General features: G+C 44.6%; 1 protein-coding gene across 4 annotated transcripts in view; it reads left to right on the top strand.

Moving 5' to 3' along the window:
• LOC138503575 (golgin subfamily B member 1-like) overlaps positions 1-25,105 on the top strand; it is a 1,546,163-nt gene that overhangs the window by 380,888 nt on the left and 1,140,170 nt on the right. The window lies entirely within an intron of this gene.

The raw sequence follows: 25,105 nt of genomic DNA on the forward strand, positions 1-25,105 counted from the left end.
TGGTATGGGGTGCAGGGTTATGGCAAAGAGGCCATTGAGAAAGGTGGAACTTTGGGCTAAACTGTTAATGTACAACTATTTACAGAATGTAGTATTTACATGGATACAAAATGGAATATTTATCAGAGGAGGTTCAGGTGACAATGGCGATGCTGCATGACTGCGAAGAAACGCTGTCTAGGTTGAGGAGATTTTGTTTTAAGGTTGATTTTAAAACTCAACACAGTGGCAAAGTTCTTGATTTCTAAGGGTAGGTTGTTCCAGTAGCGTTAATGAAGGGGTGGAAGCATGAGGGAGTATGGGAGTAGATAGATTAGAAGGGCTTGAGAGTGAAGAGTGTGAGGGGCAGTAGGTGATTGAGTTTGTCAGGTATTGTGGTGGTGGTAGCAATGGATACATTTAAGAACTAGGAGAAATGTGAAGAGGGATCAATAGTACATAGCCAGGCAGCCTGCATTAAGGCAGGTGGAAGAGGTTGTACAAGGTTGCACAGGGTGCAAGTGGTAAAGTTCAGAGAAAAATGTTTTGTGCTAGTGGTTTCAGACACCACTGTGACACATTCTTTTCTCATTCACATTTTAAACCTTCATCTCATTCGCCTTAGCCTTATATGCAATTCAGACAAGCCCTACATTGTTTTATTTGCTCACCCAGAGCATTTAATTGGAGCCTTTTGTTGGAGCCTTGAAACCAAAACTAATATTTTGACACTCTGCCATTAGGCCCTGTGCACTTTCCCAATCTGGTTCACCCAGTGTTCTCCCTAAGTCCTCATTGTAGGCGTAAATACTAATTATAGCGATCCCGCCCTTTGACCTGGTGGGCGCAGTTTATTAGTAAGCTCTTGAGAAGCCTTGGCCCCAGAAAAGCCTTTCTGAACTATTCTTATGTGGACCTGACCCATGGAGGAGGAAACACTGGATAACAAAAGCACCAGCAAACAAGGATGTCTGAGGCTTGCTACCAGAACCAACAAACTAAACTATAACCCAAAAGAAACCCAAAAGTAACCTTGCTACTTTTAGGAGAGCATTACTAACTAGCACTCTGCCCATTCTTGGGTCAGCACTAACACTTCCGCAGGGTGTCCCTCTGGCCTGTACCCCTCCCTGGAAGTCCTTCAAATGTGGCAACCTGCTCCACATCGCTACTCTGAACTCTTGTCCAGCTGTCAAACACTCTTATGACATCTGCCATCTCCTAGAAGAGCTTGATTTGGATGTACTCTGTCTCACCGAGACTTGGTTCATGGCCAGCTCTGTCACAAGTTCCGACACTCTCCTTCCCAATGGCAACAAGATCCTCTCCGAACCCTGAACCACCTGTCCTGGTGGGGGTGTAGCCTTGATGTTCCCAGAGTGGATTCCTGCTTCTAGCATTCCAATGCAGCACTACTCCTCCTTTGAATGCCTGGTCTGCAGGCTCTCCATCTCTCCTGGCCTCTCCCTCACTGTGGGCACTATCTACAGGCCACCTGGCCAGGTCTCCCTCTTCCTCTCTGAGTAGGCTGACCTCTCCTCCATGCTCCTTGCCTCTATCCTCCTAACTTCTCCTGCTAACAGACTTGAACATCCACTTGGATACTACCACGCTTCAGGAATCTTTTGCAACCCATGCGATTCCTTCTCTATCTCCTTCTATTCTTCCCTCTTGCCTGACTCACTCTGCAGGACACACCCTGGATGTTCTGATCGCCTCAGACTTCCTCATCTCTAACCCTCTCACCACTCCTCTCTTGGAGTGATCACTTTCTCCTTTCTTCCCACCTCTCTCTTCCCCACAGGTCAAGCCGACTCCAGCACTGCCACCTACCTTCTTGGTCATCCGACCCATGAAGCATGCGTCAGTTGAGGCTTTTGCCGCTACTTTCTCTCCTCCTCCTGCACCTTTGGCTGACTCACACCCTGACAAAGCCCTCTCTAACCTTCATCTCTCTATCTCTAACACTCTGGATGTCCTTGCCTCTGCCATGAGGATCTGCTTGAAGCCCAAATCCAAGTGCAACTCTTGGTACGATTTCTACCTCGCTGCCCCTAAACACAAGTGTAGGGCGGCGGAAAGGAAGTGGAGGGCCTCAAGCACACTTCCGGACAAACTGGCTTCTCTAAGAAGAGAGCCTACATCCAATGTTGCATCTCTGCGGCATCTAACAACTCGGCCGAACTTTTCAAACTCTGCAAGGAACTGGCCAATCCTGCTGCATTCTCTACCTCTCCTGTTACCTCCCAGACCTTCTGCACGGCTTTGGCCTCTCATTTCACTACTAAAACTCGGGACATACTGTCCACCCTCTCTTCTTCTACCTCCTCTTACTCCTCCTCTACCACGCATGGCCCGTCTGAGGCAGTCTCTCCTCCTCCTTTCCCCTGTTCACCCCTGACTGTTTCTAGACAAGTCCAATCTATGAAAGTCATCAAAGCAGGTTCTCCCCTGCTCATCCAGAACAATCAAGGACCACATTGACACCCTTGCTCCAGCCTTGGCCGATTTCTGCAATCCCTCCTTTGCCACTGGAACTTTCCCCTCCCCTTTAAGCATTCTCTTGTGCACCCCGTTCTAAAGAAGCCTTCCGCTGATCCTTCCTCTTCAGCAAATTATCGCCCAATCTCCATCATTCCTTTCCTGGGCAAACTCTTAGAAAAGCTGGCCATCTCCCATCTTAATCTACATACTGAATCTGTTGGTTGCCTCCATGACCACCAGTTTGGTTTCAGAGCTGTCAGAAGCACGGAAACTGCTTTCCTGAACACCTGTGAAGACTTGCTCTCCAATCCTGACTCTAACCTCCCTTCTATCCTCATTCTCCTAGATCTATCCTCTGCTTTTGGCACAGTCAACCATGCCATCCTGCTGAATCGTCTCTGGGACAAACTTGGTATTACTGATCAGGCCCTGGCCTGCTTGACCTCCTTTCTCGACGACCGACCCTTTCAGTTCCAACTGGGGTCCTTCCTCTCTTCTAGCTCTCTCTCTACTTGTGGTGTTCATCTGAGATCCTCCTGATTGGGGCGCCTGCTCCCTCCTTTCCTCTCTCTCTGGCTGCCCACTCTGGGCCCTCTTCCTGCTCCTTCCTGTGAGGCTAAGAACCTTGGTGTCATCTTCGACTGCGCCATCTCCTTCTCTCCTCACATCTCTGACATCTCTAAGAAGTCAAACTAGGAGCTGCACCTCCTCAGAGGTATTCATCCTTTTCTCACTTTCCCCCAGAAGCTCACTCTCCAGAGCTCTGGTCCTCTCTAGGCTGGACTATTGCAACAGCCTCTTTCTAAATCTTCCTGCCTCTACTCTTCGACCTTTACAACTTATCCAGAACAGGAGTGAGAGACTTGTCCTTGGCCCCCAAACCCAGGTATCGTATATCTCCAGCTCTGAAATCTCTTCACTGGCTTCCTGCGGCTGCAAGGATCAACTTCAAGACCCCCTGCCTTGCCCACAAGGCTTTCTGGGGCCTGGGACTGCTCTACCTTCAGTTTTCTCTTCCAAAACCTCTTCCTTTTCGAGCTCTCCACTCATCCATCTCCAACTCTCTGAGTGTCAGACGCTTCTCCAAGCAGAGAGTTGGGGGCAGATCTCCTCGGCTGGGGCCTCCCTCTGGAACAGACTCTGTGCCTCTCTGACTTGAGCAGAACCACCTCCGGTTCCGGATGCAACTCAAGACCTTCCTTTTTGGCTTCTGCTTTCTCTCTTCCTCTCCCCTGCTGATGCATCTGACTGCTCTGCGCACTGGTCACCTGGTCACCCTCTGAACTCAGGCCCAGGCTCCTCCATGTACAGTTGCCCTTGCACTGCCTCCGGGCTCCCCAGCACTTAAGGGTCTGTATCTTCAACCCTACAGTCCCTTCTCTCTGTACTTATGAGCCACCCGCTGGCTGCACTGGCTCCCCTCCCCCTGGCACTTCTCCCCTTCCCTCTTCCCCGCACTTGCGCGATCCGAATGACACAAGGCCTAGTAAGATCTTTATTTTGTCCTCCCTCGTTTCCCCCTCCTTGTTTTGTCGCACCTAGAAACACTTGAGTACAGGTGCGTTAGAAATGCCACATCATATCATATCACTCTCTCAGTTGGGCTCTGTCTGCACCTTCCGGCACTGAAGATGTACCTGAAATGAACTAAAGAGCTGCACAGCACCGTAGCTCCAATAGTTCACCCTACCTGCATCTGAAATGTTTGCACAAATGTCTTGAATATTTTTTTCAGTTCTCCGGAAACCGTTGTTAGACATCTGGAGCTCAAACAATTCTAATGTTCACCATTCAACCAGTTCCGACTTGATCGTTGATTGGCAGTCGTTGTGAATTACCTGAGATACCAAACCATGAAGTTCCAACCACTTGCCTCATCTTGGAAAGGTTCCCAAGTGATTCAGATGTCCTCGGAAGAGCATTGGCACCATCTTCATCATTCGGTCATGCATTTTCTATTGAGGACCATGCAACATCAGAACCACTATCCTGCTCATCCATTCTGATGACGCCTGTCAGTTTCCCACAGTATTTCCTTTCAGAACCTGTATATAACCAGGGCAATACACAACCTAAACTGCTGTGGTGAACCAACAGAGCATGGGACACTGAAATTAAGGATTCAAGGGTTTGCATTGTGGTTGTCAGGATAGGGAATGGATAAATGGCCATTGGGAACTGCTGGAAGACTCTCTACAACTGATGTTAATATAGGTTTGCAGTGAACTCTAGAGTAAGCTCTCTCAGACTTGCACCTGAAATTACTCTTGAAATTAGGGATTTTCCCTACTTCTTGAGCCTGGCTTGAACCACATTAATTGTTAATCCTGTTTCTAAAACAATGTGACAGACCAATAGAACATGTAACAAAGAAAGAAGGTTTCTATGGTTCTTTTTCTGGTTGTTAGAATGGGGAAGGGATAAACCACTGAAAGTGTTAGAGATGGTGTTGCTTTGACTTTCGGAGATGGGGACATTTTCAGCCGAGTTTGATGGTGTCTTGCATATTAGAGCTTTATAAGTGATGAAGGCTGTCTTGGAAGTGGATGCAGGCTTGGCGGGGTAAGCAATGTTCGTGCTTTGAGTGGGGGTAAAGTTGTGTAATTGCTTTAATCCTTCGAAGTCTGGTGTGGTGTGCTGGAAAGTTTTCTAAGGGTCCAGAGTAGTCGTTGGGTCACCTGACAGGAACGTATTGCCACCATCTAGGTTGGGCAGCACCAGGGCCACCAAGACCGATTTGAATTCTGAGGCATGGATGAAGGGTTTGATTTGGCGCAAAGTAAGAGCTGGCACCATGCTGTATGTGTCTTCATGGCAGTGTGTTCTTTTAAGGAGATGTTGCAATCAATGGAGAAACCGTAGGATTCTGTGCTAAACAGCCAGTTGGGGGGGGGGGGGGTGGGGAGAAGCCATTGGGATATTCCACACATAATATAATGTTAACATATTTTTCATTGTATGTATTGCACTAGGATAAAAAGGCACCGACACATAGGAATCAGTATCAAATATCAACAAATTATGTATAAAGGAAAAAAAACCTAATGTATTTAGGTTGCGATCACTCCCTCAGGCAAGTACTAGGCATATGTTATAGACAACATTTGGGAAGAAGTCGGTAACATTATTGGAAATCGGGCCCAAAGGGCCAACAAATAGACAGTGAAATATGCCAAAATTAGCTGTGGTTGAATAGGTCCCTGTTCATTCCTAAAAACAGATCGAATAAATATAACCACAAGTAGTTACTTTAACCACATTAGTTCCAATGACACAGGATGAACATCAATGAATCATTATATTAAAACCTACAATAAATTACTTGTATTTTCTAAAACCTAATATTCCGAAGTTTAGGTAAGTAATTTCTTAAAGGAATAGCCAACCCACATATTTGTTTCCCTCCAATTGTCTTTACACCCACTCTGCATCGCATAACAATGTATTTTTCCATATAGCATTATTGCCATTTGAAAGCACTTATTACTGCATCCAACACCTGTTGGGCCACTGTCCTCTAGAGAGAACTTTCTCTCAGATGTGATCTCATTAAGGTCGAATGCCCTGGCAGCATTAATCTGGAATATACGCCCTTGCTCCTGATTTAAGCAGCTGCAGGAGCAAATCGTACTTTTAACGTATTAACGCAGTCATGTGTTGCAACGCAAATGCAGAAGATGCACCCTCGAGGAATACATATTAACAAAGAAGTTCTCAGTTCAACCACAAAAACAGCTTTTTTCATTAATATAATTTCTAGAATAATTAAACGAGTCAATATGGTAATGTGATTTAAAGGTTTGTAATAACATTTCATTCTAGAAAAACACTTATCTAAAAGCCGTCCACACAGCACAATAATGAAACATATCATCATTTGTTTTCCATGCTTTTGATTATGAAACCACGCGGCTATGAAAAGTGAAGTCTAATTCAAAGACATATTTGGTGTATGTATGGAAATTTGGAACTGCAACTGTCCAGTGATGGTGTTATTTGTGTTCTCATCAAAATGCACAGAGCTCCATCTGTGTTTCACAGCTGTTGTATTGGTGCATTGGGCTTAACATAGGTGTATAAGTGAGGGCACATAGGCTTTGCTCATCCAGTGAGATAATTCACAGTTTGCTCACTGTCCAATGGTGGTTGTATATCCAATCTTACAGGATAGTGGCACCGTGACACTGGCAGGTTTGTGATGGGTATCTCTGGATTGAGAAAAACAACTTTGCATTCAGCCTATGTTCCTTGTGATACCTGGCTGTGCCCTGCCCCAAACAAATCAAACCTGTCGCAGTTTTAACCTTTACTGCCTCCGTAAGTGCTGTTATTACAATATGCAAACAAACATTCTTTTTAAAATTGCATGCGGCTACTAGAAAACCAGACTACAATTTCCTGCTTACAATATTGGACCTCACGATCGGCTGTTGGAGTGGTTATTTTAAACAGCAACTTTGCCTCTTGCAATGTTGTATCTAACAAAATGTAATATCGATGCTTATTTTATGAAGGCCCCTTGTCAAAGTTAGAGATTCTTAGCGGGTGAGAAATATTCTCGTTAGACTATGTTTTGACATAGATGTTCTCAAGAAAACACCAACTCCCAGATGTAGTAAAAGGGTTTTTATTTGTAAACCAGAAAAGGCCAAATGGCCGCCCCTAGCTCCCTAACTTAGGGACAGGGAGTTTCACCCTAACCCAGGCATCCCTTGACTGCAGGCTGGTACTTGTGATTGGTAACCCTTACTAAATGAAAATGAAATTATATTTTGTTTATATCGCTCTCCTACACAAGTGTTTCAGAGCGCGAAATCTATCTAAAATCCATCTCTTTTCATGATGGCATAAAGGCAAACACATTATCTATGCAGACTTCCTCTGGGAACAACCTAGGCCTCCATTGCTACTCCGCCTCCATTCCATTGCTACTCCGCCTCCATTCCATTGCTACTCCGCCTCCGTTCCACTGCTACTCTGCCTCCGTTCCACTGCTACTCTGCCTCCTTTCCACTGCTACTCTGCCTCCGTTCCACTGCTACTCTGCCTCCGTTCCACTGCTACTCTGCCTCCGTTCCACTGCTACTCTGCCTCCGTGCCACTGCTACTCTGCCTCCGTTCCACTGCTACTCCCACCTACATTCCACTGCTACTCACCTCCGCACCACTACTACTCCCACCTCTACACTATTACTACTACTCCCTACCTTCTCCTCAGTCACCCTCCTTTCACTCCACCATACTACCAGTTTACCTACACATCTTACACAGGAACACTGTCATGAGCCAATATCTCACCATTAGTATAAAATGGCTCCACACCTCTCTACACCGTCCACCCTCCTTCTGGTCTCTTGGTCCACCTCCTCTGACCTCATCTAAACAACCCACAGCTTCATGTTTCCTGTACCATCTTTTATCCCCCCCACCCCCTCCTTCCTCCATTGGTTCTCTCCTTCTGGTTCCCTGGGCCAACTAATCCATGTCATGCCCTCCGAAGAGGTGTTACAATCCACACAATGCAAGTAGGGGGCGCCCAAAGTTTGTAAATCGAAGCTCGCTTTAGTAAATGTTCCAGTTTGTGGATTGGTTCCAAAAGTCCTTGGGATTGTAATCTGGATTACGGAGCTCCTCTGAGGCTACAGGTGAACGTTATTCCTGTATCGAGCGATTGCATTATTTGTCAAGGAACTGCTCCACAGCTATATTACAGGCGAGCCTTGTTTTGCCGTGGAGCAGATAGCATTGCTCTGTGTACGTGCTGACACTTGTTATAGACTGTACAGCGTTGTGGTTTTCGTTCACCTCGCTGCCTGTTGGGGTGCGCTGGTACACTGTCTCTATCTTTAGACTCTTGTGGGCTGTTTTCTTGTAGGACCACACTTGGGGCTGCTGGTATATGTGGTTTTCTAAGGAATAAAGTTGGAAACTGGTCAGCATCTTGCAACATAGGTATGGGGTGATCAATAGTGGTACCATCGACAAGCATACTGGCACATAAGGAAAGGTACAGGGGACTGGGCCCTCCCAACTGCCAACTTCTACTCTGTGGTAGGGGCTGGCTCTGGCTTGCACCCTGGTAGGCCTTCCACTCCAGGCTGAGAGGGGGGGGTCCCCATCCAGTGTTGATAGGGTCAGACGACTGACCTTGTCACAGTTCGCAGGTTCGATTGTAGGGCTTGTTCTCCTGATCTAGAGTGCCTGCACGCTCTCATCATTTGCAGTAATTAATTTAAATGAAATCCTCTCACCTTATTATATTTTAATGTGTATAAAAAAGCATGCCATTTTGTACAGTTTCATAGATTTCTTGTGTATTGTCAGAGGGTCCCTCGCCAGTACAGGGTCATTCCCTTTGTATTTCCACATGTTGACATATCAGTGTTCTAGCACATATGGATGGGATGGGACACTTTCTGTCTTTTCGTTCAATGTTGCTTTTTTCTTCTAGGGTCTTTAACAGACACTTTTGTTTAATTTTATTAAAAGACATTCAGAAACTAAAGTAATAATCGTGCATGCTCTGCATTGGCCTTTCTGCATGGTTAAATCTGCATGCATATCCCCTGCAACCCCACCCCATGCCGACCAAGGATCTGACAACAGCAAGACTGCATATTTGGGAGTTTTAAGGCAGCTGTGTCAACTGGGCCCTTAAAGGAATTTTGGAGCATGGGCACTGACACCAACAGGGCTCCCCTCAGCATCCACAATCTCAGGTCACTCAATAGGCAAGTTATTCCGTTTACAGTCCCATTTCCTATTTCATCTTTATTGGAATACGGATACTAAACTAGTGACATTTCAAGGGCAAGACTAACTGTTTGTGACCAGGTTACCTGTCTTCTAGCATTGCTGCAGTGCACTTTTTAACAATACTTCCTCAAGGATGTTATACCAGTCATAGTAAATACATGGTGCTGATCAGTAGATTTGGAAAATGAAATAGATGCATGGCTTGGACCCAGAACTAAGAATTAGCAGCCACACACAATATAAAAGTGTTCAAGCATGGATTGAGGTGACCGTTTGTAAGCATAGCGCAAGACACACATACCAGAGCAAAGATATCTAATGCAGATCAGAGCGGGTGAACATATATGGACTTAGAATGTGATTAGAAGATGACCATGTGTTCACCAAGAGTGACCAGTGGTGCCTCGATATTCAGCACGGCTTCAATGCTAAGCTCAATCATCATCGTGACAAAATAGTTTCTTTTTTTTTTTTTTTTTTTTTTTTTTTTATTTTTCATTCAGTTTTTACAAACTTTTGAAAACTTTTCAACAAAATCGCAAAACACTTTTTAAAATGTAGCAATTGCCTCTAAAAGCAAGAGTGTACATTGCAACTGGAAGACATTTTTTCCCCTTTACTTGTCTCGCCTACACATTGATGTCTCTCTATGTTCTGGCGATTTTTCTAGTTCTCTTTTCGTTCTGTACGCTTTGTGCCTTCCGTTTTCAGAACTCTGGATGTAGAATTGATGACTTCCTTGATCCGTGTCTCCACTGTTCGTCTAATCATTCGTTTGTGGTTGATTTGACCTTATCGTGTGGAGAGATTTCCTCTAGCCGCATTTGCATTTGGTCGAGGAATCGCATCAATGAGAACAGCAGGGATTTACTTTCTCCGATGTGGAGGTGTGTCCACCATTCCTCCATACCATATGACAAGACTCGACATCTCTCTTTCTTTAAGCATATTTCTCGTTGAACTTTGAGTTCAGGACAGTGCAGGACTAGGTGCTTTAGGTTTTCATCTTCTTCTGCGCATAACCTGCATTTCAAATTTCTTGCCGCGATCTTCCTTCGATTTATTAGGATCTCTTTCGTTTCATAGATGTTTAAGCGAAATTTCAAGTATAGTCTTCGCAGTCGTTTGCATGGTGATAGCATTAGGTATTTCGCTATTGTGTTACGTCTTTTTGCTTCAGGTGGAGTATTCAGCATACTTTTGTGCGAAGCTCTTTTTTCGTAAGTTTCTATCCAGTCCCTGTCTAGTAGTTTTCGTTTTACTAGCTCTGGATTCTGCCATAGGGTGTCTTCATCTGAACCCAACTGCGCCAAGATTTCTTTACATTGGTGTTTCCACTCCCCTAATGCTGAATTTCGTTGTCCTTTGTCTTCGGTCAGGAATTTGGCGGGGGGTAAGTTTGCTGCTTCATGGGTTTTTCTGAATAGCGCTAATTTGTTCCAGGTGATTCTCGCGTTAAGAGTGGAGAGACCCATCTCATACAGTACGCACGCTGTGGGTGTACTTAGTGGGATCTGGAGAATCTTTTTCCAGAAGATGCTTTCACAACGGGCCCATATTTTGTGGTCGCACCCGAACATGTTCTCGGCACCATACGTGAGAATTGGGCATACTTTACTTTGGTAGAATCTTCTTACCGCTTCATAAGAAAATTTGCCATATTTTTGCTGTAGAATGGTGCCTTGTGCTGTTAATAATTTGCAGCTGTTTAAGAGTTTTTTTGTCATTGGGGTGTCATTTATACTCGAGTTGATTATTGTCCCCAAGTATCTTGTGTGCGGCACTTTGTTTAATTTGTTTGTTCCTATGGACCATGTTGTTTTTTTTTTATTTGTGAGTCTTCCCCTTTGGTTTTCCAATACTAGGATCTCCGATTTAGCCACATTAATCTCAAGGCCTAACTCTTCAACAAAGGTTCTTAGAGCTGTGAGTTTTCTTTGAAGCCCTATGGGAGTCTGGTCTATAATTACCATGTCATCCGCATAGTTTCACTGTAAGCTAAATTGGCATCTCCTGCCAATAAAACATCTGATAATGTTCTCGACCTGTGTTCCTCTGACACTATCATCCTTATTTTAAAGAAGTATCTGAACCTGAGCTGTCAGACATAATTCAGCACCTTAAGCCATCCTCCTGCCCTGATGACATCTGTCCTCCCGGTAAGATTAAGGACGTCTTTAGTTGTCTGGCCCCTCTTGTTACTAGATTCATTTATTCATACTTTGCTTGTGCTACTGATCCCGATTCTTTGAAAAATGTGTGGATCTCCCCTGTTTTGAAAAAGGCATATATGGAGAATTATCGCCCAATTACCAATATCACTTTACTGATGAAAATTTTAGACAGGGTTGCCTTCACACAACTACAGCAACATATTGAAAGCAATCACTTACTGGGTTCCATGCAGTCAGGTTTTCGTGCTCTCCATGGCACGGAAACTGTCTTGGTTGATTTAAAAGCCAATTTATGTCACATTGTTGACTCGGGACAGGTTGCACTTTTGATGCTCCTGGATCTCTCCACGGCTTTCGACCTTGTTGATCACTAAATGCTATTGGAGAGACTAGGAGCCATTGCAAACTGTTCGAATAGCGCCCTGTGCTGGCTGTCCCCATTATTGTGTCCTAGAATATCCTGTGTCTCTTCTGGGGTAATTAATTCTCCTGCTGAATTGCTTAGATGTGGTGTTGCCTCTCTCCTACTCTGTTTAACTTCTACATTCGCCCTTTCTTCGATCTTCTCAATAGCATCGGCGTAAGTTACACTAACTACGCCAATACTCAGTTGTTGATCAAACTGACTGCCAACTTTGACCTAGATCTTATCAAAATCACCTCCATCTATGTCACTATCGAAGGTTGGATGATTAAGAACTCCCTTGCCCTTAATGGTAATAAAACTGAGTTCATGATCTTCATTACCTCTCAGCGCCTTGCTAGGCTCGACTCCAGATACTCTGCTTTCAATATCTCTGGAGTTTCTATTAAGACCAGTCCTTGGGTCAAGACCCTTGGGGTATACCTTGACTCTAACCTAAATATGAAAAAACATGTTAGTCAGCTGAAGGCCTCTTGTGCCTACATGACACGTCTTATTAGACAAGTCAAACCATTTTTGTCCAATTCTAACACTGTGGCCCTTGCTGTTGATTTGGTCAACTCTAAACTTGACTGCGGAAACAGCCTTCTGGCAAGGCACCTCACAATTTAACCTGGCCTGTTTACAAGTGGCACAAAATAATGCTGTTCGAGCAGTGTTTGGCCTGTCAAAAAGGAATCAAGTCTCTGAAGCACGTAACTCTCTGCATTTGCTTCCTGTTAAGCACTGCATTACTTACAAAGTGCTGTCTCTCACCTTTAAGTGCCTCACGGATAAGGCACCATCTTACCTGAAGACAGGGATCAAGCATTCTCGTACCTCCCGCTCACTTTGGTCCAGTAATCTCAACAAACATGAGCAGGCACGTTACAGGCTTATTCACTTTGCAGACACTAGTTTTGACTTTGTTGCTCCACGCTTCTGGAATTCACTATCGCTCTCTCTTCGTCTTTGCTCTGAGTTTCTTCCTTTTAACAAATCTCTTAAAACATTTCATTTTAACTCGGATGATTAAACTTTCCTAATGATTCCGGCGTCCTGTCTTGGCTTTTCCATTCCCTTTTTTTGCTCCTTACTTGCTGCGCACTGAGGCCTTGGGGCGAGTTGCGCCTTATAAGAGTTGATTAACATTAACATTATGCGATATGTCAATAGCAATGATTATTATTTGTAAAGCCAGAATATACATGTTAGATACAGATTTGGGGTAGGACATTTAGGATGTACTACAACAATCTCAGCCTTCTGGCTATAGGACCCAACCTTTGGTATAAGTCTGAACTACACTGCTTGGTAGTGTGGTAGAGCAGCCAGGCTTATCCCAAGAGGGATCAACGTGAGCTGTAGAGTGGTTACACAAATATTCAAAGTGGCAAGTATTCAAACAAACACTTAAACTCAAGGTCTCTTGATAAAACAATTCTTTCTTTTTTACCGGTCAGTTGTTTAAGCCTTCTTTAGAAGGGAGCAATATACTAGCAACACACAAATACCTTCCAAATGCACACTCTTAGTTCCTAAATCAGCAAGCACCCATTTGGGATGCCATACAGACACTTCATACACCCTCAGGTGACATCAATAGTTAGGACAATGTGGACATTGAGATGTTACTGTTAGCATTTAGAATAGCACTGAGATGTGTTAAAGAAAAGATTATTAAGAACAAGCAAGAGATCACAAATATTCTTAAGCAGGCAAATACTTTTTAACCCTTCCCAGTGTCTGAGGAGAGAAGAGTCTTTCAGTGAAACAGGCTAGGCCAAAGTCAATATTTAAAAGTCTATGGGGGTCATTACGAGTGAGGCGGTAAGGGGTTAACAGCGCAGGTAAAGGTGCCGGAGCCGTCAACCCCTTACCGCCTCATTACGAGTCTGCTCGTGGGAACCCGCTAAGGACGCATGGTTTTACCAGGTGCCCTTAGCGGGTCCCGCTAGCAGACCAGGGGGCTAACAACGGGCCCGTTATTAACGGGCCCGTTAGCACCCTCCCCATTCCCATTGAGCCTTATGGGGCTCGAATGGGAATGGGGATGGGTTTCTTGAATGAGGAATTACTGGGCCCTCCAAGGTCGGAATGGCCCGGTAATTCCTCATTCAAGGAACCCGGTACCCGGTAAGGGGGTAGCCATGCCGCTAATAGTGGCATGGCTACCTCCTAACTTGTAATGACCCCCAATGTAGCCGAAGCACTTCTTGCAGGTAAGTAAGAAAAGTCTTTGCACAATGTTTTAGAAGTCTTTAGTGAAGAAGAAGAATCAATGTAGGGCCACAAGCTGTTAGGCTTGTGAAGAGTAGAAGCAAATCTACAAGAAGAGATAAGTTCTCTTAGACTTTACAGTACCTTTTAGTTAGAGGAAAAGGCAGCAGATGACTTCTGTTCATGTGCAGCTCTGCAGATCCTGGTGTTCCTGGGTCTCACTCGTGGGGACAATTGGGAGGACTTTTGGGGACTCCTGCACTGCAATGGGACGGTTACCGACAGCAACCGGCAATCTTCAAACTAGTGGCAATTCGGTGTTTCAGCTCCTTGTGTCTACCGCAAACTGCACCACAGCAGTTCCTGGCTGTCGAGATGGACTTTCCTTGCATCTGGGCTCCAGCACTCTGTTGCGGTGGCTCAGGCTCGGTCAGTCCTGCTTCCTGGGAGTCAGGACGATCTTCTTGAGCTCTTGGCCAGCTTAAAAGCAACGCACACAAACTGGTGTTCCTCTCCCTGGTATTTCGGTTTCCAGCAGCAACTTTGTGGAAATTCAACTGGCTCCATGAAGGATGTCCAGGTGGCTTACTTTGGAGTTGATTGGTCCCACCAACTCAAAGGGAGAAGTCGTCCTTGCAGGGGCTTCTCTGTCAATACGAATTTGGAGTTTCAGCACAGCAGCATGGTTTCACCGGGCAAACCAACGGTCCAGGAGTTGTAGCAGGCATCCTCTTCAAGTTCTCTTTGGATTCCTTCGTCCAGTGGTCGACTCTGCCTTCCAAGCCAAAAAGCCTCGCCTTTTATGCAGGTTTCTCCATTCCTTCCAGCCTTGCTGTCAATCCCCCAGCAGGGTGGCTATCCTTGCTGGACAGACAGCCGGCCAATCACCTAGGAGTGCATTCCTGTGTCCTAGGAGATTAAGCACAGGGAGTTTCGGGCACCTCCCTCACTTCCTGCTGCCACCAGACACCCTGAAGCCAGAGGAGGGCTTCACTTGTGGATCCCTCTAAACACAAAACTAACAAAGGGAACAAACCTGGTTTGGCGCGCAGAGTAAATCTCAAGAAGGACCTTTCCACAAAGAAATGGCAAAAAAAGAATACTGTGGCCATTTTGACAGAAATGGCACCCAAGGGTGCTTTACTGCAGCTGCGAACGCAGCCCACCATAAAGACACACCACGGTAGTAAAAACTAAACCACTGCCACCAGCCTTTCATCGAGGAAAGGATAACATAAAAATGTTACATGGGAAGCTCGACAAAGGAGATGCTATGTAACCCCTCCAGCACCTTATTGTAAGATAGTATGTGCTGGGTCTAGAAATTTAAAAGTGTAAGTAAAGTCAATTTCACTTTACTGCTCTTGGAAACAGTAGTTATCCAAGAGAATGGTAGTTAAACCTTTGGGGAAATCTGGAAGACTTCCCTGTAGCACTACACTGAAGGTGCTGTGTGCCACAATGTAAAAAGATGCCTATGGAGTTTGTCAGACTCCAAAAACCAAAAGCATTAAAATACATGTGAAAGTGGGAAAAAGGGTCTCACTCTCTCCAGGTAAAAATGAAAAAGTCCTAGAGTCCAGCAAAAGAGCTGGGGGTCTCTAAGGTAGAGCGGAATTAGCACATTTCTGAGAATTCTCCCTAACAATACAGTTAAAGTGGAAGTGTGTTTTTTAAGAGTACTCTTTGAACTAAAGCACCCGGATGTGCTCACAATTTCAGTATAGTTAGTACTTGCAAATTAGACATGTTCAGTCGGAAGCAGATACTTTAGTAGATGATTTTGGAATTTAAGTCCAATGTGCAATTTCTGCATGAGGTATATAAGCAAATGTTTCTTACTGTTTGACTTGACTTGCATGAACACGCTATATTAGTAGACCTGACTTTCAAAGTACACAAATCACTTAATAAACCATTATTAAAAATATGTATACTATGGTATGCTCAGGGTGAATGACTTTGTATTTTACTTCGTCATCAAGGGATCTGAAAACTAATTGATGTGATTCTAAAAATATCTCACCTGTGCTTTTTGATTGCATTCCAATACAAAGGTTTGCACATTGTACTACTGAGCCCCAGCCGCTCCCCCCTTTCCGCCATACTTAAAGGTTGTCCGTCCCATGGGGATGAGACCAGTACACTTGCATAGCAAAAGATGTCAGAGCCCATGTGTGGGTGGCGCATGGCTATGACACATGCAGACTTCACCCAGTGCCCGCACCAGTACCCCTCAGTCCCTTTTTATATGCATAATGTGCCAGTCACACAACAAAGTGCTCTGCAATATTTCTGCACCAGGACTCCTGTTTTTCCCTCTGTTATTTGGGTAATAAAAAGGGGGTTTGGTGTTTCAAGTCATGCTCTCAAAAAAGATTGGGTTAAACCCTAAGCCCCCAGTGAGTAGAGGGTTATAAACAGATTAAAACAATTATTATAAATGTTATACCATGAATGAATCAAGAAGGCACCTTGTATGTGTTTGAGTAAAAACATGTATTATTGCTTAACCCAAAACACTATATACTGCATGGTGGCACAAGTCAAAATTTAGACGAGCACACCCAAAAACGGTTGTGTGTGGTACAGTGAACATAAACAGCTTGCGTATAGCATTTAAGTCGCCCTCAGTGCCCGAGGATGGCATTGGACACCTTAATCCGATGATTCAACAGTTGTACATGGGGATAAACTCCTCCGTAAACGGCAAATGGGCCAAAAGAATGTACTCCGATGTGGTTGGTTGGCACCTGTGAGAAACCAAAGGGTGTCTCACTTGCTAGTCCCCGGGGATCTCTCTTTCTCGGGTGGCCAGGGCACAGCCATCGCCTTTGGATCCAGACCCTGGGGGTGGACAAGTGCGGGAGGATCACCTGGGTGGCCAGGGCACAGCCATCGCCTTTGGGTCCAGACCCTGGGGGTGGACCAGTGCGGGAGGATCACCTGGTTGGAGAATCTTCAGGGAGTGGGGGTGAGGCGCGGTATCCCACCCTTTCCCGTACCCCATCCTATTTTATTGGATTCTCCAACGTTCCAACTACCCCCTCCCTTTCTACACAAACACTGGGCAGAGGAAGAGGAGGACTGAGAGTAAAGAGGCTAGCACTTGCATATCTCATTGGACATGTCACGTTAATAAGGTCAGGCAAAGTCAGGCACTTGACCTTAATCACACACATCTGATACCCATTAGCTCCCCCCACACGGATAAAAGGCGGAACATAGAGACACACTCTGAGCAAGGTGGGACACGAGAAGGAGCAGTTATTCCAGGGCGAAGGTGAACCCATTGGAGCAGGATGAGATCGAGGGACAAGAGAGAAGGGTAGAGAAACCCTGAAGATGCCTGCAGGAGGTTGTTGCCTCTGGGAAACCGTGAAGGGTACGCAGAGAAAGCCAAATCCCAGTGAACAAAATGCCTGCATTGGTTTTCAAGGATGCCAGCGACTCTCCCGTGTGAACGACAGAGTTGGGGAGGCCAGGCCAAGCCTGGTGTACCAACCTTGACTTGTGAATCAAAGCCACAAAGACAAGAAAGGCATGCACACAACCGGTGAGTTAGCGAAAGACCTGAAAGGCCGGTTTGTGTCAAGGAAAGATTGAATCCGCAGCAGTGTATCTCCGATTGAAGGTTGCACCCGTGCTGATGAGACGCGAACGAAAGCAAACTAGTAGTGAACTTTTAAAGTTACCGATAACTGTGAAGCCAGTGATACAGAGTAGGGGAGTGGTCTGGCGAAAGGAAATAGGCCACTCGAAAGTCTCCGTGGAATGTTTGTCTTGTAAAGCGACAAAGTGAACGAACTATGAAATGCGCAGTTGTGAAGATTAATCCTTTCGAAAGGGGAAGTTAAAAGGTGATCGCTTTAAGAGAAAGATTTCTTTGAACTTTTCTGAGTGTGCTATGGAACTACCCAGATCAAGAGACTCTTGTGCAAATAACTCAAGGGAAAGCTGAACTGAAAGTCGAAGTGGTCCTGCGGAGGTCTATGGAAAAGGCCTTGCACATTCGAAAGTCTTCGACATCAGTGAACGGTCCGAGCCCGACTGAGGTAGACCGGGAACAGGAAATGAGTTAGGGGAAGGGAACCCCTAACGAATGTGAATGAAGTTTGGGGAAGGGAACCCCTGCAAGTGCTGGGATTGCGAGGTCCGAGCCTGGCTGAGGGAGATCTACTTTGAATCAGGTACTTTATGTCTGTAGCGGTCAGAGCGCGACAGAGGGAGACCTACGTGAGCTTTTGTTGAACTGTAAAAAGAACTTTTGGAATTACGTGACTTTAATGTTTACGGCCAAGTGGGCCACAACCCATGTTTTGAACTGCCTTTTTTTGATAACCTGAGCCAGAGTGCGTCATCCTGTCTAAGTGGGCTGCCTTACTCCGTACTGTCCAACGTGGGGAGGAGAGCTGACTCTGCCACCTTGATCTTTTATGTTATAACACCGACTTTCATTTGCATACACATTCCCCTTTTCACATTTTTTGTATAAGAGATAGGGCAGGCATTATTTTTTTTTATTATAGGCCATTTTGATTTGACATAGACTGACTTAGGACTGTGTTTTCTTTATTATCTGATGGTAGAGACTACTCCTATCATAGCTATAGGGCAAAGTAGGAGTTTTTTCCAAACCCCAAGAATTTTATAAAGGTTTTGAAACTTGTAGCTCTTGTCAGTGTCATACTTGTGACACCATGCCTCCCTTTTATAAGGTGTCATCAGTGGGATAGGACTCAATTAAGACAAATTGGTGGACCCTAAAATTCCAGAAACTTAACCACAGAGCCTCAGACCCCTCTACCTCCACGTAAGAGTCCATCGGCTTTGATATATAAACGTTGAGAAATTGCAAGTTATCCAAAACAACGCCTTACGTGCAGCACAAGGCATTTCCAAAAGAGAGCACATCTCCGCTGCTAGAAGAGCCTCCCAATGGCTCCCCATAAAAGAGAGTATAATTTTCAAAGCCCTGACCATCACCCACAAATGCATTCACCTCGCAGCTCCAGAATACCTATCGCAAAGGATCCACCCTGCCATGTCCTCAAGACCAATTAGGACCCCCTATGCTAACCTACTCACTGTACCCATGGTAAAAAGAACAAGAGCAGGTGGTGCCAGTTTCCCCTACTTAGCTGCCCTGCACTGGAATGCCCTCCCCACTTCCCTGCGAGCAGAACCCTCACTCACTGCCTTCCGTAAAACCACTTCTACCCTGTACATTACGTTCATCACCTATATGAATATCTGAACTGTGTACGCTTTTTATGCATGACCTGTATTACATCTTTGCGCCCAATGTTGTAAGCTATGCATAATGTAACTAAGTCTGTTGCAAGTAACAGCGCCACAATGCCCCTGGGCTGTCTGTGCGCTATATAAATTAAAAAAATAAAATAAAATAAATATATATAGCAGGAGAGAGGCCACTATCCCTACCTGGAAAAGAGGGTTGATTCCCATTGACTTAGCTCTAATATCCCCTGCGAGTTGTTATACAAGAGTTGCCCCAAAGGCTGGCCTAGCCCGGAAATTTGGTCTGGATGTCCTAGCAGGTGTTATAGATCCAGACTATCTCGGAGACATAATATTTATTTTACAGAAGCATGACAAGACACATCCTGGGGCCAGAATTGCACAGGAAATTCTTGAGAAAGCTCTATTTCTGCATTTTGAGGAAGAAACTGAATCCGAGGAAAATGAGAGAGGTAACTTAGGCTTTGGAGAGGTCGATGAGATTTGTACCACCGGATCAAAAGGGGAAGAGGAGCCTACCATCCTTCCCGACCTAGCCTTCACCCAGCGAAATTATCCAGTACTGAGGGAGAATGACAAGAAAAGGGAAGTCCCTGTTTCTTCCTGAAACAGGGATTACCGTATAGAAGGGAAGCCTCCAGTAAGACTCCATTAGTAATACCCAAAACCCATCGTAAGATCATGCTAAAGATTTCTCACTGTCACTTGACTTGGACACTTTGGACAATCTAAAACCCAAGCTCACATCAGTGGGAAATTCTATTGGCCGGGTATCCATGCTGACATAAAGAACTTAATTCAGACATGTGAGCTATGCCAAAAAAACAGCTCTCATATTTCCCCTACCTGCCCCTATAAACCCACTACCGATAATAGAAGTTCCTGTCTCTGGAATCGGGATGAATATTATCGGACCGTTGGAAACTTCTAAACTGAGCAATACATTTGTTCTTGTAATCGTTGATTAAGCTACCTGGTACCCAGAAGCCTTTCTCATGCAGAAATACTCAACCCAGCAAATTTTAAAACACTTGCTACCATTCCTTACTAGGGTTGGTTTCCCCAAGGAAATTCTAACTGATCGGGGATTCATTTTCATGAGTAAGCTCATGGGTGAAGTAAGGAATTACTACACATTTACCACCCCCCAAATGGATGGATGGATTGGTGGAGAGATTAATAAGACCCTCAAAATGATTCTGAGAAATTTAGTAGACAGGGATGGGAAAGACTGGGATCGTATGATCCCTTGGGCCCTGTTTGCAGTGAGAAAGACCCCACCGGCATCAACCGGTTTCTCCCCTTTCGAGTTACTCTACAGTAGAGAACCAACAGATGTCTTAGATATGCTCTGGGAAACCTGGGAAGAAAGAGAAGAGGCGCCAATACTCCTCTCACAGACAGCTACCCGATTGCGAGAGCACATGAAACTCGTCCGAAGTCTAGTCCACACTCATATGGAGAAAGCTCAAGCCCAACAAAAACGTGCCTATAACAAGAAGGTACATCTAAGGTCATTTTCAGTAGGTCAGAAAGTGTTATTCCTTTTACCTACCTTTGAAAATAAACTTGTTTCAAAGTGGCACAGACCCAACGAGGTACTAGAGCAAACAGTAACCTGTACCTATAAAATAGCCCAACCCGATAGAAGGCAAAAGACCCACCTCTACCACATAAATCTCCTGAAGGAGGGGTAAGAAAATCCTTCTGCTACTACCTCCTCTATATTATCCTGTTTGGTACCCGAGGAGATTGACAACTTAGAACTTATTCCCCAAGAACTACGTAAAGTTAAGCAAATGGATTTGAAAGACCTTATTACTGCATACCCCGATGTATTTTGTGAGAAACCAGGGAGAGTAGATGAAGGAAAGCAGGTGGTGATTGACGAGGTTAAAAAAATGCTAAAGGCCAATATCTTCAAGCCCATGGTCCTCCCCTATTGTGTTGGTGACTAAACCTGATCACTCTTGGAAGTTTTGTATAGACTTTTTAGGCAAGTCAACGCCATCTCCGCCTTCGATGCTTATCCTATGCATTGTATCGATAGATAAACTTGTCAACCCTAAATTTAACCAAAGGATATTGGCAGGTCATTGTGCATGGACCCAACAAGGAGAAAAACAGCTTTCTCAATGCCAATAAGGCTGTTCCAATTCAAAGTCCTTCCTTTTGGGTGGCATGGGGCCCCAGCGACTTTCCAACAACTCATGGACAGGATATTACAGCCTTATTCCGATTTCTGTGGGGCTTGTATTGACATATGTATGAACAGGAATGAGTGAAGGCTACCTTTCCCTTTGACGCTAGTTAAATGTAGACAAAGAACTACATATGACTAAGGGATTTTTCCATTAGTTGTATTTGATCACACTGTTACAAAAGCAGTTCAAACAAAGTTTATTCTAAAATTTCAACATAAAAATAGACATCTGCATATGACTAACAAAGTCAAATATTGTTTCAGAACACTAGTAGATTGGTGAGGTTAGTAAGAAAAGGTGTTAATGTGCTACATATATATTCATGGCACATTTGAACTGTTATATTATAACACAGACTTTCCTTTGCATACACGTTCCCCTTCACATTATTTTTGTATAAGAGATACGGCAGGCATTAGGTTTGTTCGTATAGGCCATTTTGATTTGACATAGACTGACTAGGACTGTGTTTTCTCTATTATTTGATGGTAGAGACTACTCCCATCATAGCTATAGGGCAAAGTAGACGTTTTTCCAAACCCCAAGAGTGTAATAAAGGTTTTGAAACTTGTAGCTCTTGTGTCAGTGTCATACTTGTGATACCATGCCTCCCTTACGCACCCGAGACAAGGACACCAATGTACATATGGATAGGATCCACCCTAAACAGCAATGGGCTTAAACAATTTCTTCTGATGCGGGTGTTTGAAACCTGAAATAAGGCTGACATGTGTTTAAATGTCCTGAGGCGTGCGTGGTCCTTGATGAAATTCACACAGTAATTGTGATATCGGTCGCACCCTTCAACGTCTTTATCAGGACTTAAGTGTATAGGTGTACCTATAGAAGGTATTTTGCGCCAAAAGGTGTGCCCATGTGGAAATGATTACACATTATTGAGAACCAGATCCATGTTGCAGTCAATCTGTTCAAACAATGAAGCGAGATGCAGCTTGCGTCAGCAGCTTAACGCATAGAGCTGTGTCATGTGATAAAACATTTTCATTGAGTAAAGTGGTGTGCATGAGATTTTTTTGGTGCCTACCAGTTAAGAGAGCGTTGTGCCAAAAATCTCCATGGTCAAACTCAAATTAATCCTTGCAAATGATTCTCGTGATAAAAGGCTGAGTGCAGTGAATTAATATGCACCACAGTCAACAAAAGGTGAGGTATCATCCGCGGTAAGTGACTGGTGAAATGAAAATCAATATGGAACCAATCCCCCAACCAACGTGAGAGGCTATATTGTGAATGACACGTAAAAGGCTTACTTAGTAATGAAGCAGTCTCTATTGGAGCTTCTGGGAGATCAGTTCATGTGTCTATTAAATGTAGAACAAAAAGGTTTACTGAGTAACATAAACGTACAGTGTGCATCAAGAGGTATACTGGTTAGAAATGCAATGATTGAAAATCAAGTGGGAATGCCTCCCCTCCTGAGTAAAATGAATATGCATGTGTACAAGGGATATACTAGTTTAATGTGCAATGCCTACACTGCATTAGGAGGGGGTCCAGACGTGACTCCGGCGCAGCAACTCGTCCGTGGGAGGTTGTGAACAATATCACTGCAGCGTTGAAGTTAGTACGCGCTGTAATTAAACCAATAGCGTGGGCAAGATGAGGACAGTATCATGTGTTCTTGCTTGATGATGTCATGAATGTGTGTATAATGATTAAAAACGGGGACAAAACCATTGGCCATCTTGAAGTGGAGCAGGATGCAATGAATGATAAATAAGAGCATTGGGATAAGGGAATAAATAAACTGCTATACAGAGGAACACAAAAGGCTTTATAACCAACATGTGTAGATTATGCCATTCGTGAAATTATTTTACAAAACAATGGAAAATGTGGGTACAGAAGCAGCAATACTAGTACACAGTTGACAAGGTGATACTTCTACAGTGGGTCTAATCTGGTAAATTAATACTTATTAGATCAACAACAACTTGTGCACAATTGACAAAATGTGTATGTGTGGACACATGTTTCTGATGAATGAAGAAATGGGCTAGCCAAGTACTCTCAGAAAAAGATTCTCTAATGTTCTAGGTGAAGAATTCGTCCTTATCATTAAGACCATTCATGACAGAATCAGTAAGTGCCATCCATTATTTTTCTCTGATTTTAAGTTTGTGGTAATGTCACCTCGACTGCGCCAGCTTTTCGATTATGGTCCAGTGCATTTTCAGTATGGGAGTGTTCTACACACTGATGATTTTATTGGAGGCCGTCCCCCTCTAGTGTGTGGGGGGGACGTTCACGCATACAGATTTTTTTTTTCTAGTGAAGCATCCTATGTACAGCAACTCACACAGACATTTAATACAGTATACAACATTGCTGGAATTACAATTTGAGTGAAATTTCTGCTCCGGTTTCAGATTGTGGTATTCAAAACCTTTTGAGACTGAAGTGGTGTTACACGACTGACACATGCCACAAGGGAAATGCCCCCAAACCTTGGCCCTAATGGACCGTATTATAGGTTCTCTGTAGGTTTTTAGTAGAGTTTACCACAATTCATGCTCTCGCCACGTTTCAACACAGGAACTATGATCCTTGTATTTGGAGTGTTTGGGCCCCGAGCCTTGCTGAGAGACGTGCACGGCCTGCAACTCCCTGTCCCACTGGGTACTTAACAAAAGATTGGTGCGCTAGGAGGAGTTATTCAGCGCTTCTCCACTTCAGTACCGCAGGCACATTGTCGAGTCACGCAGGGACAAGTTAAGTGAGGTTCCCTTTTTTTCTACATCCTGGTGCGATAATGGGGGTTTCTGCGGCCAGGAAGGCCAGTGCGCAAGAGACAAGAATGTAAGGAGTCCTGCAGACAAGAAATGATAGGCAATAACAACAGGCAGGCAACAAAAGCAGTAACAAAGGGGCAAGGAGTAAAAGTAAAACAAAAACATTGGGTTCCCAATTGTGGTGTACACAACATGGGGTAAAAGTTTCCCACAGGGTCAGGGGAAACTCTAACTTTCTGAGCTGGTTAGTATTACGGAACCCCTCTCTGAATGCTCATGGAAAGGTGCAGCAGGAGTGGGTGTCTGTGACCCGAGGCACAAACAGGAAAACAGTACTCTAAAGACTGAAGCCTGTACGGTTCCAGCAGTAACTGAACAGTGACTCCCTCCTCAAACAGAAACCAGCCCACTGTTAACAGTATGACACAAGGTACAATACGAAGGAAAGGGGCAAAGATTGCCTGCTGGGAAACCCGGCAGCCAAACTCTGAACAAAGGAATTACACAAGCGAGGATAAGAACAGTAACAGAAATATCCAGGGAACTAATCGGAAGTCCAAGTGAGCACGGCTCAGAACAGAGAACTAGAAGAAAGAGGAAAAACAAGAATCTAAGTGCAAGGGTACAGGAGACTGCGCCTGAGACTAGAAACTAAGGACCAGACTCAACTATAGACCAGGAACATGAAAACCACGGCCTGAACTGCAGACTGGTAACAGGGAACTGAAACTATGGGCTGGAATAACAAGGGCAGGACTGCAGACCAGGAACAAGGAAATTCAGGACTGGAATCGAGGAAGCTAAAGCCAGGTAACATGGACTAGGGGCACAGAGCAAGGAACTGCAGGCAGGGAACAAGATAATTGATGG

The sequence above is a fragment of the Ambystoma mexicanum genome, chromosome 11, assembly GCF_040938575.1.
Source record: "Ambystoma mexicanum isolate Mex_15411 chromosome 11, UKY_AmexF1_1, whole genome shotgun sequence".
NCBI classification, from domain to species: Eukaryota; Metazoa; Chordata; class Amphibia; order Caudata; family Ambystomatidae; genus Ambystoma; species Ambystoma mexicanum.